Source organism: Schistocerca cancellata, chromosome 1 (genome assembly GCF_023864275.1).
Source record: "Schistocerca cancellata isolate TAMUIC-IGC-003103 chromosome 1, iqSchCanc2.1, whole genome shotgun sequence".
NCBI classification, from domain to species: Eukaryota; Metazoa; Arthropoda; class Insecta; order Orthoptera; family Acrididae; genus Schistocerca; species Schistocerca cancellata.
The window spans coordinates 596,895,286-596,909,929 of record NC_064626.1 but is presented as its reverse complement, the minus strand read 5'-3'; the positions used below and the strand labels follow the sequence as shown (position 1 = coordinate 596,909,929).

Sequence of the window (14,644 nt, the reverse complement as noted above, 5' to 3'; positions counted from 1 at the left end):
ATGGGGTAGGTGTCCGTGACTAGCCAGCTTTGTTGTACCGTAAAGCAAGCGTCGATTGCGAAACTCTAGGAGGAGTTTCCATACAAATTTACGTTGAAGATTGAAATTAGACGTAAGCGATTGTAGCTGGAAGTCTTTAGTGAAGGTTAGTTCGCAGTATACCGGCAGTTGACATTGGTGTTCGCCATGATAAGAAGGGTAAACTGAGAGATCAGCACCTGTATCAATGAGAAATTGTAGCTGCGTACAGTTCTCCGTTAAAAGCAGTCGACTGCGGTCCGGCTTGAAATCAGTCGCCGCCGCTCCTGATTCCCGGCGGCAGTTCGCTTGTCACTGCGTGGTCGACACTGCAAAGCTGCAACTCCAATTTTTTTCTGTTAACAGCAGATATTCTCCGTGGTGGGCGAACGCCTGTTTCCGCTGGAAAAGCGTCGCCGTCACGACGCACGTGTGGCGCGCAGAATTCGCAGGGACGCGAATTACTTAAGTAGCTCAGTTATTTGTGCTTCCAGTACTTTCAGAGAAATCTCTGTGCTGCCGGAGACGGCTACGACGCCCGTACTCTCTACTGTACGGTCAACAGTTTGAGAGACATCGATGTCACCAGTACAAATCGTATTTTGTGTGCATCCGGAGGCAGGCGCGACGGCTATACATTGCGTAGAATATCGTTAACTGCATTGACTGAGAGCGTGCGAAGACGACGAAGTAGGTGACATGGTGTGCGATCACCGAGTTCTGCATTGTAGAGCACTTTTTCAAATCGTATTAGTTTCCGTTCTCGAGAAGCGCGTTACAAGCCCATACTGGATGGCGGTGTATTTTTCAGTGCTTGTCTGTAAAAATAGGACGGCTCGTATTTTCGTAGCCGTATGCAACTACCGCATTACTACGAGTATATTTGGTTTCGTCTGAGGTGATCTGGGCCAAGAAAAATTGGCTTTCAAGTTGGGTGAACCACAATTCTAGATTATCCGAACAGAAACCTGTGAGTTTCATTGCAGTCGTACTAAGGATAACTTTTGACGCTGGCAGATCCGTGATTTCAGGATTCTGTATGCTTGTCGTGGTAGGCGTTGACACGAAACCTTATGTAAGATGCGTTTTACGTCCAGACGCGAAATTCAGTTTGTCTAGTGTGTGATGCGATCGATCCAGCGTGTGATTAGTAAATTCGTAGTAACTAAATGTCGTACGTAAATACAACTTACTTGTTCAATACAACATAAGCGATGGATTACGAAGCTTAATCGTAAGAGTGCAAGGGTAATCTGTATCTATCATTCGTTTGTAAATTAGAAGCAACGCAAAAAATTGGAGACCTTATACTGCAAGTATAAAATGTAACGGCTAATTCAACGTCCATAATTGTATTACAGTTTTTTTCATTATTGTCTTTTTGTTAGTTTGGTGAGCAGATTTCGTAAAATTAGGTTACTGTTTCGTTCTGTTAATTGTTCCTGAGATCTTATTATGATACTGTGTCGTTATGGCGCTGTACCTCGTTGTCCTGCACACCACGGGAAGTCTAATTTTAATTTTAACTTCACATTCACTGTGCATTTTTGTTCTAAATTTGTTATTTGCTGTGTATTTGATGTATTTCGTTTTTTTTCCCACTACGGATGAAAGTGTCAGTGGTTGGGAGACTGAATAAGTTACTATTTAGTCCGGTTATGTTCTGCATCTCGATTTGGTATTTTTAGTGACTATCATGATGAGTAATTGGTTCTATTAATTTGTTTGCTTATTCCTTTCTTGTTCATTGCCAGGGCTCTTTGACATACAGTGACACTCGCACCTACAGAGCAAACGAACGAATGTAAAACTGCATACAGACACCATAGCGCAAGTAAAAGACGACCGAAAAATATACAGCGAAAGTTGGCAGAAAAAAAAGCAGTAACTACTCATTACTAGCACACGTTTTAGATAAAAGTACTCAGTGAATGTTAAGTGCTTCAGCGAAATATGCCTCCAAACGCAGAAAATCGGACATCCTGGTGTTCACAGGACTACAAGGTAGAATTCCAGGTGGACACCTATGAAGTGACAAGATCTCAAACACAACTTGAAAATTTAAAAAAAATGGAAAAGAAAACAGTGAAACATTTTGTGAAGTCATTTGTCTAAAAGTAAATGGTGCTTGAAATCATGTAGTTTCTAATCGGACAAATGAGATCAGCAAGAACAGTGATGACGACAGCAACTCGTGAGGGATACATTACTTCTTGCGCCGTACACATTCTCTCTCCTGATAGTTGGGGGTTCTCTACTGAATCATTTTTAAGATTGAAAAATTGTTGGACGTGTTTTATATCTTCGGAAATCGTGTATACAAATACGTCAACGTCAGACAATAGCAGACTATACGAACCGCATAATCCACAAGACAAATGTTGTCTACTACTGTGTAAAGTTCTAACATTGTAAATTACAAAGGGAAATTTACATTCTCAGTCGGCGCCTCATTTTCTATTCATGATTCAAAGGCACATCAAATGTTTTTCTAATCTATTTTATTTCTTACTATTAAACAAACGATTTCACAAAACAGTAGATAGTTTTTCTCAGTTTCGTTTTAAATTTCAAGTTTTGTTCAGAGTGTATGAAGTACAATACACTTACATATCAGTCGGTATTCTGTTATTTAAATATTGTTATCTAGCACCAGCTTACGAATTTTTTTGTTAGCTGAACACCATACGAAAATATGTGGAAACATTTGGCTATCACAAACATGTCAAGACTTGGTGGGGAAAGTGTCAATGCATGGAAATAATTTTCTCACTACCTGGACGATGTTTCTCCGTCTTGGTGCTTCTCTTACACTTCTCCGCCTTCAATGTTGCTGGAAGTTCTTCCATGTTTACCATGCGTCTTTGGTGGTCGGCCATCCTTGCGCACCTCAGGTGATGTTTGAGACATTCTGTAGTTCAGTCAATGTGCTAACGTCTTTGATATCGAACAGTGCCGATGTCAGCTTTCAGCTGTGAAGCGCTAAGGGCTGCAGTAGAAGCAGTAGTGTTCTATAGATCTGTGACAGTACTGAGGCATTACCATAGATACGTTTATAACATCGCTGTCAAGCGTCTTTTGTTCTCAAAATATCCTAAATTTAGCGCTTGCAGCGAAGAAACTCGTTTTTACAGTGAAATATGTCACGAATGCAAAATTCTATAGACGAAACAGCTAGTTCACGAATAGAAAAATTTTTCGACACCTTATTTGCTCTCCTAGCGCCTTCTCTTCACGGAATATCCTAAACTTAGTGCTTGATTTGGAGACAGCCTTTTTCGCAATTAAATATCACAACAATCCAACTTTTATCTGCAAAATGACTAAACCTTGAAGAGATGAACTGTTTGGTGCTTCGTTTAGATAGGCAGCAGCAGCTGTTTGTGAAATATTTCATTTTTCTCCATAAATCACGAATTAAGTTTTTTTCAAATTTCCTGATTTCTTTCAAGTAACTGAATAACTTTTTGGAAAACTGAACCTCACGCTAGTATATTTGATACCACATTTGTCCTTCATTTGGCTTTGAAAATGCCGACAAGAATCCATAGTATAATTTATACACAATCATGTTTTCATTGCACTGGAACATTTGATCCAAAACCCATAAGTAGACCCAAACACTAATTTAACTTTACTAAACTCGCGCTCCAAAAAGTTGTTTCTTACAGTAATTGTGCCAAGGCACATCACATTTGTGTGGACTGTGTTAAGACAGACTATTGTCTTATGTTCTACATTTGACTGGATCATATTTAACGAAAACGTATTTTTGATGCATTGATGTACTCGTACACTGTTTTTTTCGTGTAGGGATTGTTGCAATAACCGAAACCGGAAGAGTATGAACATATAATTTTACAGGTGATGGTACAGACATGATGTTTTTTAAAAGAACTTACGATGAGAATACTACTACAGAATCTGTATGTGCAGTAACAATGAACAAGGATCAAGGTCAGAGAGAAGGGGAAGGAGAAATATTTCATTTTTCTCCATAAATCACGAATTAAGTTTTTTTCAAATTTCCTGATTTCTTTCAAGTAACTGAATAACTTTTTGGAAAACTGAACCTCACGCTCCTTGTGCTCCTTGTGCTCCTTGCCGCCGTTGGATAAGCAGCTGCAGCAGCAAGTCGTATACTCCTAGCTCACTCATTTGTTACATAGTTTACTTCTTAAATTCTTTGCGTATTTTTGGTACTTGCATTGTTTAATTCATAAATTTCGGGCGTATTATAGTATTTGAGAGTTGTAGCATCGCGTTTTAGTACCTGAATAGTGTAAATTCGCGTAGTCGTCTGTCATCTGTTTTTGTTTTGAACGGCCAGTGTCGGTTGGTCACAGTCAGTGTGCTCCTTGCCGCCGTTGGATAAGCAGCTGCAGCAGCAAGTCGTATACTCCTAGCTCACTCATTTGTTACATAGTTTAATTCTTAATTTCTTTGCGTGTTTTTGGTACTTGCATTGTTTAATTCATAAATTTCGGGCGTATTATAGTATTTGAGAGTTGTAGCATCACGTTTTAGTATTCGAATAGTGTTAAATCGCGTAGTCTCCTTCCGCCGCCGAGCAGTGTGTCAGCAGTGCACAAGTGGCAGCATTACTGCATTTACTAGGCAATCTTGTATTTTAATAACCGCTTCAATTTTGTGTCGTTTTGTTTGCGCTCTCTGTAGATTAGTTCAGACGTTCTTGCACAAGTTTTTAGCATGGATAGGGACTGCAACTGCTGTGTTCGGATGCAGGCTGAGTTGGCATCCCTTCGCTCCCAGCTTCAGGCAGTGTTGGCTTCGGTCACACAGCTTGAGGCTGTTGCCAATGGGCATCACTGTGGGGGTCCGGATGGGGGTTTGTCGGGGACGGCCAGCTCGTCCCACACATCCCCCGATCGGACTACGACTGTGGTTGCCCGGGATACTGCCCGCATTGAGGCTGATCCCTCACCTGTGGTAGAGTGGGAGGTCGTCTCAAGGTGTGGCAGGGGGCGAAAGACATTCCGGAGGGCTGAACGGAAGGCCTCTCCAGTTTGTCTGACGAACCGGTTTCAGGCTCTGTCTCAGGCTGATACTGATCTTCAGCCTGACATGGCTGCTTGTCCTGTTCCAGAGGTTGCCCCTCAGTCTGCAAGATCCGGGCAGTCGCAGAGGGTGGGCTTACTGGTAGTTGGGAGCTCCAACGTCAGGCGCGTAATGGGGCCCCTTATGGATATGGCAGCAAGGGAGGGGAAGAAAACCAAAGTGCACTCCGTGTGCATACCGGGGGGAGTCATTCCAGATGTGGAAAGGGTCCTTCCGGATGCCATGAAGGGTACAGAGTGCACCCATCTGCAGGTGGTCGCTCATGTCGGCACCAATGATGTGTGTCGCTATGGATCGGAGGAAATCCTCTCTGGCTTCCGGCGGCTATCTGATTTGGTGAAGACTGCCAGTCTCGCTAGCGGGATGAAAGCAGAGCTCACCATCTGCAGCATCGTCGACAGGACTGACTGCGGACCTTTGGTACAGAGCCGAGTGGAGGGTCTGAATCAGAGGCTGAGACGGTTCTGCGACCATGTGGGCTGCAGATTCCTCGACTTGCGCCATAGGGTGGTGGGGTTTCGGGTTCCGCTGGATAGGTCAGGAGTCCACTACACGCAACAAGCGGCTACACGGGTAGCAGGGGTTGTGTGGCGTGGGCTGGGCGGTTTTTTAGGTTAGATGGCCTCGGGCAAGTGCAGAAAGGGCAACAGCCTCAACGGGTGCGGGGCAAAGTCAGGACATGCGGGGACCAAGCAGCAATCGGTATTGTAATTGTAAACTGTCGAAGCTGCGTTGGTAAAGTACCGGAACTTCAAGCGCTGATCGAAAGCACCGAAGCTGAAATCGTTATAGGTACAGAAAGCTGGCTGAAGCCAGAGATAAATTCTGCCGAAATTTTTACAAAGGCACAGACGGTGTTTAGAAAGGATAGATTGCATGCAACCGGTGGTGGAGTGTTCGTCGCTGTTAGTAGTAGTTTATCCTGTAGTGAAGTAGAAGTGGATAGTTCCTGTGAATTATTATGGGTGGAGGTTACACTCAACAACCGAGCTAGGTTAATAATTGGCTCCTTTTACCGACCCCCCGACTCAGCAGCATTAGTGGCAGAACAACTGAGAGAAAATTTGGAATACATTTCACATAAATTTTCTCAGCATGTTATGGTCTTAGGTGGAGATTTCAATTTACCAGATATAGACTGGGACACTCAGATGTTTAGGACGGGTGGTAGGGACAGAGCATCGAGTGACATTATACTGAGTGCACTATCCGAAAATTACCTCGAGCAATTAAACAGAGAACCGACTCGTGGGGATAACATCTTGGACCTACTGATAACAAACAGACCCGAACTTTTCGACTCTGTAAGTGCAGAACAGGGAATCAGTGATCATAAGGCCGTTGCAGCATCCCTGAATATGGAAGTTAATAGGAATATAAAAAAAGGGAGGAAGGTTTATCTGTTTAGCAAGAGTAATAGAAGGCAGATTTCAGACTACCTAACAGATCAAAACGAAAATTTCTGTTCCGACACTGACAATGTTGAGTGTTTATGGAAAAAGTTCAAGGCAATCGTAAAATGCGTTTTAGACAGGTACGTGCCGAGCAAAACTGTGAGGGACGGGAAAAACCCACCGTGGTACAACAACAAAGTTAGGAAACTACTGCGAAAGCAAAGAGAGCTTCACTCCAAGTTTAAACGCAGCCAAAACCTCTCAGACAAACAGAAGCTAAACGATGTCAAAGTTAGCGTAAGGAGGGCTATGCGTCAAGCGTTCAGTGAATTCGAAAGTAAAATACTAGGTACCGACTTGACAGAAAATCCTAGGAAGTTCTGGTCTTACGTTAAATCAGTAAGTGGCTCGAAACATCATGTCCAGACACTCCGGGATGATGATGGCATTGAAACAGAGGATGACAAGCGTAAAGCTGAAATACTAAACACCTTTTTCCAAAGCTGTTTCACAGAGGAAGACCGCACTGCAGTTCCTTCTCTAAATCCTCGCACCAACGAAAAAATGGCTGACATTGAAATAAGTGTCCAAGGAATAGAAAAGCAACTGGAATCACTCAACAGAGGAAAGTCCACTGGACCTGACGGGATACCAATTCGATTCTACACAGAGTACGCGAAAGAACTTGCCCCCCTTCTAACAGCCGTGTACCGCAAGTCTCTAGAGGAACAGAAGGTTCCAAATGATTGGAAAAGAGCACAGGTAGTCCCAGTCTTCAAGAAGGGTCGTCGAGCAGATGCGCAAAACTATAGACCTATCTCTCTGACGTCGATCTGTTGTAGAATTTTAGAACATGTCTTTTGCTCGAGTATCATGTCGTTTTTGGAAACTCAGAATCTACTATGTAGGAATCAACATGGATTCCGGAAACAGCGATCGTGTGAAACCCAACTCGCTTTATTTGTTCATGAGACCCAGAAAATATTAGATACAGGCTCCCAGGTAGATGCCATTTTCCTTGACTTCCGGAAGGCGTTCGATACAGTTCCGCACTGTCGCCTGATAAACAAAGTAAGAGCCTACGGAATATCAGACCAGCTGTGTGGCTGGATTGAAGAGTTTTTAGCAAACAGAACACAGCATGTTGTTCTCAATGGAGAGACATCTACAGACGTTAAAGTAACCTCTGGCGTGCCACAGGGGAGTGTTATGGGACCATTGCTTTTCACAATATATATAAATGACCTAGTAGATAGTGTCGGAAGTTCCATGCGGCTTTTCGCGGATGATGCTGTAGTATACAGAGAAGTTGCAGCATTAGAAAATTGTAGCGAAATGCAGGAAGATCTGCAGCGGATAGGCACTTGGTGCAGGGAGTGGCAACTGACCCTTAACATAGACAAATGTAATGTATTGCGAATACATAGAAAGAAGGATCCTTTATTGTATGATTATATGATAGCGGAACAAACACTGGTAGCAGTTACTTCTGTAAAATATCTGGGAGTATGCGTGCGGAACGATTTGAAGTGGAATGATCATATAAAATTAATTGTTGGTAAGGCGGGTACCAGGTTGAGATTCATTGGGAGAGTCCTTAGAAAATGTAGTCCATCAACAAAGGAGGTGGCTTACAAAACACTCGTTCGACCTATACTTGAGTATTGCTCATCAGTGTGGGATCCGTACCAGATCGGGTTGACGGAGGAGATAGAGAAGATCCAAAGAAGAGCGGCGCGTTTCGTCACAGGGTTATTTGGTAACCGTGATAGCGTTACGGAGATGTTTAACAAACTCAAGTGGCAGACTCTGCAAGAGAGGCGCTCTGCATCGCGGTGTAGCTTGCTCGCCAGGTTTCGAGAGGGTGCGTTTCTGGATGAGGTATCGAATATATTGCTTCCCCCTACTTATACCTCCCGAGGAGATCACGAATGTAAAATTAGAGAGATTAGAGCGCGCACAGAGGCTTTCAGACAGTCGTTCTTCCCGCGAACCATACGCGACTGGAACAGGAAAGGGAGATAATGACAGTGGCACGTAAAGTGCCCTCCGCCACACACCGTTGGGTGGCTTGCGGAGTATAAATGTAGATGTAGATGTAGATGAGAAAAGAAGCTGGACAGAGGGATGGGAGGAAATGGAAACTGCGACCGGAAAGAAGGAGGTGGACAGAGAGGGGGGGACTGGAAGAGGTGGAGACAGAGAGGGGGGAGGTGAAGGTAGACAGAGAGACGCCGGAGGGGGGGGGTGGCGGGAGAGTAGGAGATGGGCAAAAGAGAGGGAGGGGGATATGCACACAGACAGGGGAGTGGGGGGAAAGGAGTTTAGGACGTATTTCCAGTTCCCATACACATTAGATACGTGCGCTTTATCTTTTCTTTCTTTTCCATTTAACCAGACTGAACCAGAGCAAAGCGTGCCGGGGTACAGCTAGTTAATAAATAAAGCATCCGAAAATACTACAGTAAAACTTACTCAAATCGACACGTGTATAATTTGGAGATCTGCCCAAAACGTACAAGTTGTTCACTCTCTACCTGACAAATTTTGCGTAGCCCAGCGAGTTTTGTGTAATCCGGAAACGTGTCCAATTTGGAAAATTATTTTAGTCCCAGGCGACTCCGTTTTGAGCATGTTTTACTTGTTTGCCTTACAGTTACATACAGGGACAGAATCAGAGGGACCCTTCAACTTTTCATCATGCAGTATTTGCAAAGGTCCACTGTTGCACGGCATAACAGACAAGAAAAGTTTCGGCAGATGATGAAACTTTGATTACTTGCGTCAGGAGGTGGAAGTACCTTTTCCTCTATGCGTTACAGTCGTAATTCAATGCAGGTAGGTGAACGACGCGCTACAGTGGAACTGTCGTCCACAGATCGGCGCGGCGGCGGTCTTGGATGCGGCGGCGCGGGTGCCGGCGATATGAGCTCCTGCGGGCCGGCCTTTAGGACGCGCAACAGCCCCTCGCAGAAGACCTCCCTCCGCTGGGGCGACTCCTGCAGCGTCGCGGGCGCCGCACGCCTCTGAGGCGACACTCACCAGCCACCGACCACTAGCAGTCGCGCCACTGCCAGCCACACGGCGCCTCATCTCTTCTCTGCACCCACCACATAACAAGGTAATTACACCAGCGTGTCTTGCTGAAACCCTTTCTTAACAGGAAGGTAAATTGGTGGAACAGTGTTTCTCTTCCATTTATTCGAAGAAAAAATGTAATAATTGTAATAATAATAATAATAATAATAATAATAATAATAATGGTTTTACAATAGGTTTAATGAACATAGAAATATTATTATTATTGTTATTATTATTACAAGAAAGACAAGACATTCTGATAAAGAAAAAGAGGTGAAGAGGTGATCGGCATAGTTGGGTTTCGTGGTCAGTCATTAATAGGATGAAGCTAGATCATGCATCGGTAATAAAGATTTGTGTCGCCAATGCTGGCATACGTAAAATTCGTACAACAAATTGCAATCGGAATTCGTGAATCACGAAAAGATATTGAAGGCAGGTTCTGTGATTGATTATGCAAATCGGCGTATAGGTTGCTGCAATGGCGGCCGATCAGTTGCATCGCCAGAAGTATGTCTATGAGGCTTCTAGCTCAAAGAGCATTCCCGAGTCAAATTTCCACGATGCCGACCAAGAATCCAATTTATCAGTTTCCCCCCGCCAAAAAATCTCATTTCCCTATTTCGAAAAATGAAATTCCAAATAAATACAATGGAAACAAAATTGATGAACAAACTTGAGCTATTTAATAAATGTAGATAATTATAGCAAAGGAAATCTCAATTCAAAAGAAAAAATCAACGTTTTTCAAAGCCAGATTTCCATCTTCTCATTTTAAAAAAATTCAAATGTAATAAATTTTACGCTTTATAAATAAAAACCATCGAACCTCATTTGCCTATATTAAATAATCAAATTATCATTTTTCATTTAAAAAATGTCAAATCTAATAAATTTTATTCTTTATAAATAAGAACCAAAAAATCTCATTTCCCATATCGATAAAACCAAATTATCATTTTCTAATTTAAAAATTTCACATCTAATAAATTTTATTCTTTATAAATCAGACCCTCAAAATCTAAACTCTCAAAGTTACATGATAATACTAAAACTTTTAATAAAGAAATATAACTTCCTCCTCTATAAATACAATGGAAAATTTTTTGAGAAAAGCTGAGCTCTTTAAACACTTAGAAAATTATTGAAAAGGAAAGTATGGATTGAGTTTAAAAGATTTGGAAAATTAGTCATAGGAAAATGGTACTCAAATGTGGCTAGAGAAGATCTGTTTGAATTTATTAATTATTTTAATAGGAAAGAAATATTAAGGAAATATAGAAGACAGAACTAAAATGTAACACTTTAAAAGGATTTTGATCGATTGCTAAAACAGAACAACTGAAGAATGTCCAGCTGAAGGGGGGGATTGGTTAACATCGCAGCCCTGAGAATTTTATGAGAGAGCCATTCACCACCTTGTGTCACACTGAGACAAATGTCTCAACAGCCAGAGTCAATACTTCTAACATACAGATACTGGTTTCTGTAATTAAGTCGCCAGCTCATTTCTTTTTGAATGTCCCTTATACCTTACTTTATTTTTCTTATTTTCGAATGTAATCGAAAGAATAATCACTTACTTGATTCTTTTTAATTCGATCGTGTTGTATTACAAAATATCTATGTAAAAAATGGAATAAACGAAGTTTTTTCCTCAAGAACTTCTTAAAAACGTATGATTCTTTCAGAGATTTTATGAGAATAACTCAATTAAATAATGATGTAAGTGTAAGTCTTTAAAATTTTATTCAAAATTATCCAATTGCTGTAATTAATTTGATTAGAAGAATGAATGTTTTAACTATTCAAAAACCAACAATGAAGTTATGAGTATTCTTTAACGAGAATATAACAAATGATACTATTGCATATGTTATTATGTATGCTAAAAAATTTAACTTATGATTCCCAACGTAGAAGGCTTACTGAAAATTTAATATTAATTCAATGAAGAAAAGTCAGAATTATTTAAATATCTTTTAACTTCTTGTTTTCAGTTCCTTTTGGAATATCTTCCAAAATGAGATTTTTTTGGTGGGGAGGTCTGAGAAATTGGATTCTTGGTCGGTATCCTGGAAATTTAACTTAGCAGTGCTCTTTGAGCTAGAACTCTCTTAGACATCCTACTATCACCTTACGAAGACTTCCTGGTTGTCTCGTCTGACATTCTGAAACAGAAAAATATGGGTTAGAACAAGGTAGATATAATAACCATTTTCAAATAATAACATTTCGAAGTTTAACGCATATGTTATCATAAAAGATACAAACACGCTCCTCTCGCAGCGTGCGTCTGTGCCGGAGGCTAAGACAAAATAAATAAATAAATAAATAAAAAATAAAAAATAAGATAAAATATAAAAGAGACAAGATCCCTCGCTAAAGACGCTACAGTCATTTGTTTGACAGATTATTTTTACAGAATTTGCTTCATCCCATCTGTGGAGCGGTCGATTGTCCAATTAATTTAGAAAAAAGGGGTATCACAAAAGAGCAGTTACAAGTGTATTACAATTTAAGAGTGCGGGGAACAACACAAACGTTGGGCTGACTGTTGTTATGCAAACAATGATTATTGTAAAACACTGCAAATGTGATTGCATGCTGAAGAGGAATGCCTCGGAATTTCTTATGTTAAAATGCACAAAGATTTTTAAATAAAAGGAATATTATTAACTTTGTAAAACTTTATTCTTCATGTCTTCATGTTTATTTCTCAACGTAGCTACCCTGGTGACGAATACATTTATCCAAACGAGAGAGCAGTTCACTGGTACCGCCACTGTAGAATGTTTAACTCTGTTGATGGAGCAAGAACCTCACTTCTAATCGCATCGTTTCATCACTATCGAAGCGAAATCTTTAAAGTTTGGAAACAAGTGGAAATCGGATGGTACTAAGTTGGGACTGTGTGGAGGACGACTGATGACAGTGAACCTAAGGCATCGGGTTGTTGCAGATGTCTCAGGGATCGTTGTATGATCTGACGGTGTCACCCTGAAAGGGACGGTGCTGCACATGTTGACAGACTCTTCGAATTCGAATCACTATTACGTCACGTTTTTTCTGAAGCACCGACATAGTTACGTTACACACGCTACAATTCGGAGCCCTCTAGCGGCTGAGGGCTGCAGATATATAGACATAAAAGAATAAGGATGTATAATGAGAATAACATTTGTTTTATCTGAAAAGCTTTCATAATTTTTGTGTAATCCTGGTTGAACTACTGGACAAGAATTTAAGCACGCTCAATTCAGTCATGGAGGGACTGTTGGCACAATCCCACATAAATTATATACATTTATTCAACAATAAATTACCAACAAATAAAAATTTCAATAACTGAAAAAATTCAAATGACAGTGATGGTGGCAAACATTGAATGGTGCAATTTCCGAACAAACAGCCTGTATGATCTTGGTGATAGTTGCCTTCACAGAATACATTAATACATGTCGGATACAGTAAAAATCTAAAAAACGCAAATACAGTATTAAAACAGTATAAAAGTACACTAGCAAATAATTCTTTAGCATAAAGGAAAGCTGCTTGATACGTATGTTGTCAATCTTGGATTGGATGCGTTTAAGAACCAGTAGCAAAACTTAATATTCATCATAATGGCTACGGCTAGGAGTGCCAAAGAAAATTTTTAACAGAAAATACACTTTTTGTTAAGGTAGAATTTTAACGCTTGATACTTGTGTAAACTCAATTTCGGCTCAGGATAACCAGCTGACAGAGAGCCACATGCTAGCTGCAATCTTTCATAACTCGGTTCAAGTATAATTATCGTTTAAATTCAAAAAAAGAAGGAATGTTTACAGCACTAAAGTAAATGTACCCCACAATAAGACCATTTAAAAGATAGTGTGTCAACAAAAACGTAATAAAATGTGTATTGTTTAACTTATGTTCATTAATCAACAATTCTTAAACCAACAAAAGCCTTACGCTCCAGTTAAATTCAGCAACTTCAAAGCCCAGACACACACCCGAACGTTCAGAGCACAAATGAGCCTCTTATCATAATTCCAGCGAAGAAACTGTTTGCATCCATATGTGACGCTGGCCATTCACGGAAGTGTTCCTTTGTTTTCCATCAGAATCCACAGTAGGCGACTAATATGGGAAGTGGCTGACAACTCTGTCTGGTGCTTCTGGTAGCCGATGTGTAGCACCACTATTGAAAGACCTTATCCGGTAACCAATCACTAAGACTGCCATGGTTTCTCCACTGCTAGCTCCACGACGTCAGAAAGAAAGGACACTACGCATTCAACTGCATGGGCACTACTGTGCAATGCCCACAGGATCTTCCACCAAACACCAGCTGCTCGTCGAGCGCCACATAGAGCACTGCCCGCATGAGGGACCTGAGCGTCTTTGGCATGACGTGCTTGCTCACCTGTTTTGCAAAGTCGCAACTCCGTAGTGTCCTAGCAAGACGGTAAGGTAGCACGGCCTCGAGCATGCGCACGTATTTTAGACAATGGATCAGAGACCGACTATGTTTTCATACAAAAAAATTCGGATGAGTTACTTTTCAGCACCTCCCTGTTAGTCCTATACTCTGTTCATCATAAGAATAAACCTGATGTAAACATAAGTAAACGCGATGATTAGTCAGAAGTCGCAACACATGTACGCTGTTGTTGTTATGCTCTTGGAAGTAGGTCCTACTTATGTCTTAGATATCTTATTCCTTAGTTACGTTAACTGAAACTTTTAAGATATTCTACTTTATTAACAGCAACCAGCTTTTTTCTTAATCACGCTTTAGCTATGTGCTTTGTATTTAGATCACAATCACAGTCTGTATTGTTGTGCTCCGATTGTCAAGCTGATACTACGCAGCGTGGAAATGGCTGATACTGCTTCCTCCTCCGTAGTGAAACACGCGTGTGGAACACAGTTAAAAAGTGCCGAGAAATAGGTTGTTCTTAATGTTTTTCATAAATTTACGGAAAGAATCGCTTTGAAGTTTTTCGAGGGACTGTACGTGATACAGATGAGATACAAATACACACTGGATGTATAGGGCAATTGGTAACATAGTAGATACA

The 14,644-nt window shown here is 41.1% G+C and overlaps 1 protein-coding gene across 1 annotated transcript in view; it reads left to right on the top strand.

The window, feature by feature from the left end:
* The window catches only part of LOC126182131 (high-affinity choline transporter 1), a 337,466-nt gene that overhangs the window by 86,996 nt on the left and 235,826 nt on the right, over positions 1–14,644 (top strand). Inside the window, exon 2 of the mRNA XM_049924826.1 lies at positions 9,370–9,612. The gene's annotated coding sequence lies outside the window, so the exon portion shown is untranslated. The remainder of the gene's footprint in view (positions 1–9,369; positions 9,613–14,644) is intronic.